Raw genomic sequence first — 10,328 nt, forward strand, 5'->3', positions numbered from 1 at the left:
GTGTATTCTTGCCATCTCTTCTTAATATCTTCTGCTTCTATTAGGTCCGTATCATTTCTGTCCTTTATTGAGTCCATCATCACATAAAATGTTCCCTTGGTATCTCTAATTTTTTTGAAGAGATCTCTAGTCTTTCCCATTCTGTTGTTTTCCTCTATTTCTTTGCATTGATCACTGAGGAAGGCTTTCTTAATTCAGATGCTTATATCGTTCCTTTTCTCCTTTGCTTTTTGCTTCTCTTCTTTTCACAGCTATTTGTAAGTCTCCTCAGACAGCAATTTTGCTTTTTTGCATTTCTTTTCCATAGGGATGGTCTTGATTCCTATCTCCTGTACAATGTCACGAACCGCTGTCCATAGTTCATCAGGCACTCTATCAGATCTACTCCCTTAGACACGACTGAAGTGACTTAGCAGCAGCAGCAGCAGTCCCTTAAATCTATTTCTCACTTCCACTGTATAATCATAAGGGGTTTAATTTAGGTCATATTTGAATGGCCTAGTGGTTTTCCATACTTTCTTCAATTTAAGCCTGAATTTGGCAATAATGATTTCATGATCTGAGCCACAGTCAGGTCCTGTTCTTGTTTTTACTGACTGTATAGAGCTTCTCCATCTTTGGCTGCAAAGAATATAATCAATCTGATTTTGGTGTTGACCATCTGGTGATGTCCATGTGTAGAGTCTTCTCTTGTGTTGTTGGAAGAGGCTGTTTGCTATGACCAGTGTGTTCTCCTAGCTCCTCAACAACAGTATGCTGCTGCTGCTGCTAAGTCACTTCAGTCGTGTCCGACTCTGTGTGACCCCACAAACGGCAGCCCACCAGGCTCCCCCGTCCCTGGGATTCTCCAGGCAAGAACACTGGAGTGGGTTGCCATTTCCTTCTCCAATGTGTGAAAGTGAAGTCTCTCAGTCATGTCTGACTGATTGTTTAAGGTAGCTACGGTTTTGCCAGGTTCTAAGAGTGCCAAGTTTCCCCTGTTGGTCTATTTAGGCACTGAATATCTCTATGAACTGTGATGCCAATTTATTCCCTGCTGCTGGAAACACTAAAGTAAAATAAATAAGGAATTGACACAGCGATCAAATATGTGTGGCTTGCCATGAATAAGAAGCGCTCAGGAAATAGTTTGAATGTCATAGCATTAGTCAATGTGGCCACTAGAGGGAGATCTCACACAGCTATTACACCGTTATGTTTGTGAGGGATGCCGTAAGAAAATTCTTAACACCACAGACTGCGTGGTTTAAATAATAAATGGATTTTCTCACAATTCTAGACGGTAGGAGTCCCAAATCCAATATGTCAGCAGCTTTGGTTTCTGATGGCTGCCTTCTTGCTGTGTCCTGATCACATCTCCCCTGGGGGAGGGATTGGGGTGCACTCGGGCCGGGGGCGACAAACTTAGAGCCAGGGGTGCCCCGAGCCGACCTCCTGCACGCTTCGCTCCTCTCCGCCTTGCCAGAGCTGTGCCTCCGGCTTCTGGAGAGGAGATCCGCGAGGCGATGCTGGGGCTGGCGCGTTGCCGTGGCAACCCGATCCCTGCAGGGAGCGGCGCCCAGCGCCTCGCGGCTGCTCGGAACCGGAGAGGGCACTCCGGGGGACCTGCGGCCGGCCGCGCGGCTGCGGGTGTGTGCTCTAGGGGCGCGGCGCGGGCCGACCGGAGGCCGGGAAGAAGCCGGGTGAGAGAGGTCAGTGCCTCCTGCCTTCTCGGCGTCTGGAATTCAGCCCCAGGAGCCCGGCGCGCGCGGTCAGCCTGGAACGCCAGTCCGGGATGCGCGCGCCCCCTTGCGCTCCCCCAGTGCGGTCTGCGCGCCGGACCCAAGCCGGAGAAGATTGTGCCCAGAGAGCCTCGCAGTGGCCCCAGCCCTCGCTGGTGTGCAGGTGGCGGCGGGGGAGGCGCCCGGTGGCCCCGGCCCGCAGGTACTGGCGTGCAACAGGCATCCCAGGGTCAGCGCCGCCGAGCTTCCGCGGCCCCGCACAGGATGCTCGTCCTGCATCCGTGAGACGCGGAAACACCCGCATCACGAACTTGCTAAATCCAGCCTCCTACCCACTCCAGTATTCTTGTCTGGAGTGTCCCATGACCGAGGAGCCTGGCAGGCTACAGTCCATGGGGTCGCGGACACGACTGAGTCGGATACACACACACTGGCCCCTCACTCGTCTCCAGAGGTTCCTTGATTCTGTTGTGGAGTCTGCCACCCTGCAGGCCACTGATCTCCCCCTAAACTTGACTAGGCCTGACTTTGTGCTGCACATTGTACTTAAGCCTTTACAACCATCATGGGATTTAGTTCTTTCAGCAAAATCCAAGTAGGCGGTTCAGTTTAGTTCAGTCACTCAGTCGTGTCAGACTCTGCGACCCGATGGACCGCAGCACGCCAGGTCTCCCTGTCCATCACCAACTCCGGGAGTTTACCCAAACTCATGTCCATTGAGTCGGTGATGCCATCCAGCCATCTCATCCTCTGTCATTCCCTTCTCCTTCTGCCTTCAATCTTTCCCAACATCACGGTCTTTTCAAATGAGTCAGTTCAGGAGGCCAAAGGATTGGAGTTTCAGCCTCAGCATCAGTCCTTCCAATGAACACCCAGGATTGATCTCCCTTAAGATAGACTGGTTGGATCTCCTTGCAGTCCAAGGGACTCTCAAGAGTCTTCTCCAACACCACAGTTCAAAAGCATCAATTCTTTGGCGCTCAGCTTTCTTTATAGTCCAACTTACACATCCATACATGACCACTGGAAAAACGATAGCCTTGACTAGACGGACCTTGGTTGGCAAAGTAATGTCTCTGCTTTTTAATATGCTATCTAGTTTGGTCATAACTTTCCTTCCAAGGAGTAAGCATATTTTAATTTCATGGCTGCAGTTACCATCTGCAGTGATTTTGGAGCCAGTCTGACACTGTTTCCACTGTTTCCCCATCTATTTCCCATGAAGTGATGGGACCAGATGCCATGATCTTAGTTTTCTGAATGTTGAGCTTTAAGCCAACCTTTTCACTCTCCTCTTTCACGTTCATCAAGAGGCTCTTTAGTTCTTCACTTTCTGCTATAAGGGTGGTGTCATCTGCACACCTGAGGTTATTGATATTTCTCCCAAAAATCTTGATTCCAGTTTGTGCTTCTTCTAGCCCAGAGTTTCTCATGATGTACTCTACATATAAGTTAAATAAGCAGGGTAACAATATACAGCCTTGATGTACTCCTTTTCCTATTTGGAACCAGTCTGTTGTTCCATGTCCAGTTCTAACTGTTGCTTCCTGACCTGCATACAGGTTTCTCAAGAGGCAGGTCAGGTGGTCTGGTATTCCCATCTCTTTCAGAATTTTCCAGTTTATTGTGATCCACACAGTCAAAGGCTTTGGCATAGTCAAAGCAGAAATAGATGTTTTTCTGGAACTCTCTTGCTTTTTTGATGATCCAGAGGATGTTGGCTATTTGATCTCTGGTTCCTTTGCCTTTTTTAAAACCAGCTTGAACATCTGGAATTTCACTGTTCACGTATTGCTGAAGCCTGGCTTCGAGAATTTTGAGCATGACTTTACCAGCGTGTGAGATGAGTACAATTGTGTGGTAGTTTGAGCATTCTTTGGCATTGCGTTTCTTTGGGACTGGAATGAAAAGTATTTTCATTTCATAAGGTAGATGGTGTAACCTCTATTTTGAGAGGAAGATGCTGGCGGCTGGGAAGAGACCCCTGCCCTGTATGACCTCTCTAGGCCTGGGCGGAAGTACCAAGCCCCTCCAGCCGTGGCCTGGTCTCTGTGACCACATGAGTGCAGCTTGTAAAAAAGCCCAGCCACTCATCCTCAGGGAGAATTTCATTCAGTTCAGCAGTTGAGACCAAGCAGAAGCCTGTCTTTGTAGGTGGCTCTCTCCTTACCCTCCAAGAGGGGACTGGAAACAATTTATTTAAACTCCATTCAAACCAGAGATATAATGTGTCATAGATCTATGGCATTACACTTTATTGACATATAATAACCAACTTTTAATAACACTTTATTATTGGAACAGTCTCTCCCTATTTTATTATATTTTATGTCTTATGTGTGTGTGTGTGTGTTAGTCACTTAGTTCTGTCCAACTATTTGTGACTCCATGGACTGTAGCCCACCAGGCTCCTCTGTCTATGGGATTCTCCAGGCAGGAATATTGGAGTGGGTTGCCATTTCCTTCTCCAGTTTCATATCATAATCACAATTTACACCATGAAGCGAGTGATTGCCTTTATTTTATGTGGATGTAAACTGAAGCCCAGAGAGGGTCAGCAGTTTTGCCCAAGGTCACACTCCTATTAGGCAGTTGGTTCCTTATCCATGCCCCCCATACCTGCAGTAATATAGATATTCCTCTAAAGTAGCCCACATTCCAGCCATCACAATGAACACAAATGTTGTCCCACCCATCATACAGTAGGGAGGGTCCAGGGGTAGGGAGCATCTGCCCTCTGCTCTCATTCCTTCTTTCTCCTTTCTGACCCCAGCGCCCAGCATGGCACCTGGCGTATGGTGGACCCTCAGTGAATGCTTGTTGAGTGGATGAATCCTAGCCTTACTTTGTAATTGTCTCTCAGCTTTCCCTTCTGTTAGCCGTGCCCCTGTGTTAGATTCCTCTTCCAGTTCTGGTAAGCTTCAACACAGATGGCATTAAGGCCATTTGTTGAATTGCTACACTCTGTCCTGGGCTCTTTGTACAATGTACCATTTATTCCTTGGCTTCCCTGGTGGCTTCCCTGGTCGCTCAGATGGTAAAGAATCCACTTGCAAAGCAGAAGACCTGGGTTCGATCCCTAGGTTGGAAAGATCCCCTGGAAGAGGAGCAACCCACTTCGGTATTCTTTCCTGGAGAATCTCCGTGGACAGAGGAGCCTGGTGGGCTCCAGCCCACGGGGTTGCAAAGAGTCGGACACAACTGAGCGACTAAGCACGTAGCATTTACTCCTTAACAGCCCTGTGAGGTGAGAGTTATTTCTTCCATTTTATAACAGAAGAGACAGACTCAGAGAGAGCATTAGACGTTACAAATGGTAGAGTCACAGAGTCTATTCAGTGTCAAAACCCAGGGCCTGTACTATTGAACCACCGTGTAGGCGCTGTTTCTTTGGATATTGCATTTCTAATCTTGACCTTGAGCCAAGAATGAATTATATATATATATATGTATATATATATATATATGATTATGATTGCTCTAAGGGCAAGGAGCAGAGAAGGCAATGGCACCCCACTCCAGTACTCTTGCCTGGAAAATCCCGTGGACGGAGGAGCCTGGTGGGCTGCAGTCCATGGGGTCGCTAAGAGTCGGACACGACTGAGCGACTTCACTTTCCCTTTTCCCTTTCATGCATTGGAGAAGGAAATGGCAACCCACTCCAGTGTTCTTGCCTGGAGAATCCCAGGGACGGGGGAGCCTGGTGGGCTGCCGTCTCTGGGGTCGCACAGAGTCGGACACGACTGAAGCGACTTAGCAGCAACAGCAGCAAGGGCAAGGAGCAGTTACTTGGTGTATTTCTCCATAATCGTGTGTTAGTCGCTCAGTTATGTCTGACTCTTTGTGACGCCATGGACTGTAGCCAGCCAAATTCCTTTGTCCATGAAATCCTCCAGTAAGAATACTGGAGTGGGTTGCCAGTATATATGGGTATATGTGGTCCTGCAACAGAAATAATAATTTTTTTCAAGCCCCACATCAAGACACACAGTCTGTTAAATAATTTTTAAATAATTATTCATCTTTTAACTTTTTTACTTCATTTTTTAAATTTTAGTCATCTTCTTAAATGAAATGAAGAGAGAAATCTATTACACTTTTATTTTCTACTCAGTAGTTAGCTGTTTAAAAATAGTTGTGTCTTCTAATATTCCATTTCATCTTTGAAACATGATCACCTTTCCAAGTTATTTCTTTGTTTGGAAGGTACCCAGTACTTTGTTAGGGACTGTGCTTCTTCAATTTTGTTTGGAAGGTGCATTCCACACGTGGTCAAGACTTTCTGTTCTGGGCATGGGGCTCCTATTGGGGGGATGAAAGGATTCTTTAGGTTAATGGGGGAATTTGATTCCTGGGCCACACAGATCCAGTAAGGTGGAGTTACCAGCAAAACACCAGCGAGATTTTAGTTCAGCTCCTGGCTGTTATGTAGCAGTCTCATCTCCTAGTCTGAAAGAGGAAGATGTCATTAGTTTATAATTCATCGAATAACTGCTAATGAAGAACCTCTTGTTCTTAGTGCCTGAATTAATTAATTAGTTCAAGGAACATGCGTTATGAGTCTAACATGTGCCCTATTGTTATTGAGACATTTTAAATACACATAGCTCCTGAACTGGTAAAAAAAGAATCAGTGAGTTTTAGAGCTAAGGGTAAGAGCAATCATGTAGCACTTTTTTTTTTTACTTTTTATTTATGAGAAACTGAAGCCCATAAGGGGACTCAGAGTCAAACAGCTAATTAGTAATTGCTAGAACTGATATTCCTGGAACTTCCCTGGTGGTCCAGTGGTTAAGACTCTGCACTTTCAATTCAGGGGACATAGGTTTGACCCTGGGCAGGGAACAGAGATCCTGCATGCCACAAGACACAACCAAAAAAAAAAAAAAAGAAACATATATATAGAATTGAGATGCCAGCTTCTGACCTCCTGATCCAGGGCACTGGGGCAGTAATCCAAACAACAGAACGTTTGTCAAGGAGTGTACCACACAGTCTTGGATTATATGTGGGTTTTGTTTGAAGAGGGACACAGAGAATCTTCCTCACCTTGCTTTTTATTCATATTTCATTTTCCCTAATTTACTTGTCAGCATGATTTTCAGTCTTCATACCTGCACTGGTTTTGAATCATGGGGACAAAAGTCCAGAGATTTCCAGCCCAAAGTGATGTCAAGCTTGACAGTGTATTCGACCCTGAGGGATTATTGTTTTGGTCTCCAAGAGCTAGAACCAGGAAAGGAAATTCCAAACCTCGCTTGAGCCGGGGCCCTGTGATATATCAAGCATGTCCCTTGGCTGGTGTGAAAGACGACTGAAACCTGCTCTGGGAGGGACCTCTTGCTTGATGCTTTTGGTTTTGTTTATGACTGGAAGGTAGGAGTTCTTCTCTAAGTGTGAAGTTACAGTCCATTCTGGCATTTTCTTCCTAACATAAACACAGCATTTCACTTGTTAGGATTTGAGGATAAAACATCATCCCCAATATTTTACTGTGATTTCCTCACAGAGGCCTCTAAGGCACAGTGAAAATGACTTCAGAAATCCTCGTTAAATGGGAAACTGGTTCACACTTCATACTACTTTATGACCTTGTCAGTTTGCATTACTGATATGGAACTTGGTTCCTATATGTACAAATAAATGATCACAGTTGTCTAAAATGTAGGAAAATATTATGTCTTTATAATACCTTGTTCTGTAAGGTTCCAACAGACCAAATAACATTCTTTGAACAAAAAAGTATCCCAAACTGGACTGCAGAATATCTACACTAAGGAGGATCACGTGTACATTTATGGAAGTTAATTTAAGGATTCATGCACGGTAACATTTGTAAAATACTGCTCTGTAACTAGTACTGTAGATTGAGATGCTCAGCAAAGTAATACAAGCCATCAAGAGGGCTTAGCACTGCTGAGTCCCTGTCCCTGTCACCAGAATCACCCAGAAGGTTCTTTTCTGCTGGGATCAGCACCCTCCCCCACCCCTCAATCCGGCCCCAGTCAATATAGCGGAGGACTTGGGTTAAGTGCAGTGTCCATGATGAGGGTCATCCCCATCACCCCACCTCACCTGTTGTGTCCATGAATGACCAAGGAAATAACATGTAGAGCTGTGGGGGCCCAGGAGCAGGGGGACCCCAATATTTCATTTCCTGGGGAGGCAGTAGCTTGGCCAAGAGAAGGGAGGAGATGGCCTAGTGTGACAGAGAGGGGACAGTGAAGCCAGGCAGCTCCTGGCTCTGAGAAGAGGGGACAGGACCCTGCTCCTGCCTCCAGGCCCCTTACCTGGAGAGATAGATAGCAGGTGCCATTGGGGGCACAGTCACCCTGAACTCTAGATGAACATGCTCAATTAATTGGAAAAATAAAATACAGTTTGAAAATCCAACATAAATAGACCAAGCCAAAAATGCATTCAGTGTTTAAGCAATTTACAATTTAGACACAATTATAATAGAGCACGTAATGGGTGTGCTGTGATTCATGGGGTCGCAAAGAGTCGGACACGACTGAGCGACTGAACTGAACTGAATGGGCTTTATGAAAGAGTTATGGGAACACAGAGGAGGGCATCCAAATCAAATGGGATGACCCAAGAGGGCTTCCTGGACGAGGTGACACAAACTGAATTTAGAGGATGAGAATGCACTTACTAGAAAAAGAAGAGGCTAGGGAGAGTATTTCAGGAACAGCACGTGAAGAGAAGTGGAGGAAAGAAAACACACACCACATTTTAGAACTGACATCTGGTTTCGAGTGGCTGAGATAGAGGGTCAATGTGGGAGTGACAGGAGAGGAGGCTAGTGAGGAACCCACACCCAGATGATGCGAGACCCGGCGTGCTAAACCAAAAGGTGTAAGATTTACTCTGAAATCAGTGGGGAGTGGACTTCCCTGGTGGTCCAGCGATTAAGAAACCACCTGCCAGTTCAGGGCACACAGGTTTGATCCCTGGTCCAGGAAGATTCTACCTGCCTCGGGGCAACTAAGCTCATGCACTGCAATTAGAGACAAGCCCCCACTTGCTGCAACTAGAGAAAGCCTGCTCACAGCAACGAAGAACCCCGAGCAGCCATAAATAAATAAGAAAATAAATCAATGGAAAGTGATGGATTTTGAACAGGGAAGTGAGATGATCACATTTGCAGTTTAGAAGCATCATACACCCAGCAGCATGCAGGCGTCCAGGGCGGAGGTGGGTGGACTGGAGGCATGAAGGCCAGTTAGGAGGCTACTGCTTGGGGTAATGGCAGACCCCAAGATCTGGTACTTCTGTGAGCTTAGAAAGTGGAAGACTGAGCACCTTCCACCCCAACCCCCAATCAGTTCCAGAAGTAGCCGTGACAGCAGATGCTAACTTCATGCCAAGAACAATTCTGAGTGCTTTACCCTGAATCCTAAGGACTTCCTACAGTCCTTAGCTACCCTAAGGACTGTATTAGTCTTATTATTCTCAATTGACATATGAGGATATTGAGGCAAAGAAACGTTAAGTAACTTACCCAGAGTTACCAGCTAGTATGTGGCTGCCCTGATTAAGCCAAAAGAGAGGGTGTCCAAGTTCACTGATGCTGCTGACCCTGCTATCTCTCCTCCACCCTAGCCTGTGAGGTTAGAGGTACCCACTCCAGCTGGCGACTGTCCAGCTTAGTGCGTGGCAAACAGGAGTCCCTCCCTGTGCCCTGGTGACTCGATGAGGGTTTATGGTGCCCTCCTTCACCTCTAGTTTAGTTTTACCTGCTAGGTGTGATTTTCATGTTATATAATCTCTTGGCTGGTCCACTATGGCTTTTAAAAAATATTTCTATGAGAAAGAATGATGAGTTATCTACTATCTATTTACAGTTTTCATGCCATTTACTTTTTTGGTGAGGGCCACGCTGCACAGCACGTGGGATCTTAGTTCCTCAATCAGGGATCAAACCCATGCCCCCTGCAATGGGAACATGGAGTCTTAACCCCTGGACAGCCAGGGAAGTCCCATACCATTTACTTTCACTAGTTTTTTTTACTGAGCACTCTTTTATTTTTTAATTGAAAAAGTAATATAGGCACAGAAAGATAATCAGACTGCAAAAAGTATTCAGAGGAAAGTAAACGTCCCTTTTACACTCCCAGACTCCCAGCTCCTCTCCCCCAGGGCCACTCTTCTAGGTCTTTTAATGAAATACTGTGTGTAGCAAGGTCATACATCTAGCTCATATTACTGAAACGTATGCTTTTTGTTTTTGCCTATAATGAATCAGGCCTTCCTCTGTACCCTCCCTGGCCCCACCTCTCCACCACCCATGGGATAACAGCAAAAAAAAAAAAAAAAAAAAATCCAGGATCCAATTTCATTTAAGCCCTAGTCTACCTGGTAGTTTAAGCTGCTCATTTAGAAGAGGTTTCAGGCTGACTTTGATGAGAATGATCAGTCTCCCTAGAACCTGTCCTTTGCCCTGCCCCTTTCAGGATGAGGGTCAAGCAGCTTATGAGACCTTCAGCCGATACGCTCGGGTCCACTTCGTGTGCGTCTACTGGCCTCTGGGTCCCTGCCTCTGGGCCATTCTGGGCCTCGCGCTTCACTCCTCTGGTCAGGGCTAACCTTCAGACCTCAGTG

This window comes from Moschus berezovskii, chromosome 26 (genome assembly GCF_049115385.1).
Source record: "Moschus berezovskii isolate FMDL1 chromosome 26, NW_MosBer_1.0, whole genome shotgun sequence".
Classification (NCBI taxonomy): Eukaryota; Metazoa; Chordata; class Mammalia; order Artiodactyla; family Moschidae; genus Moschus; species Moschus berezovskii.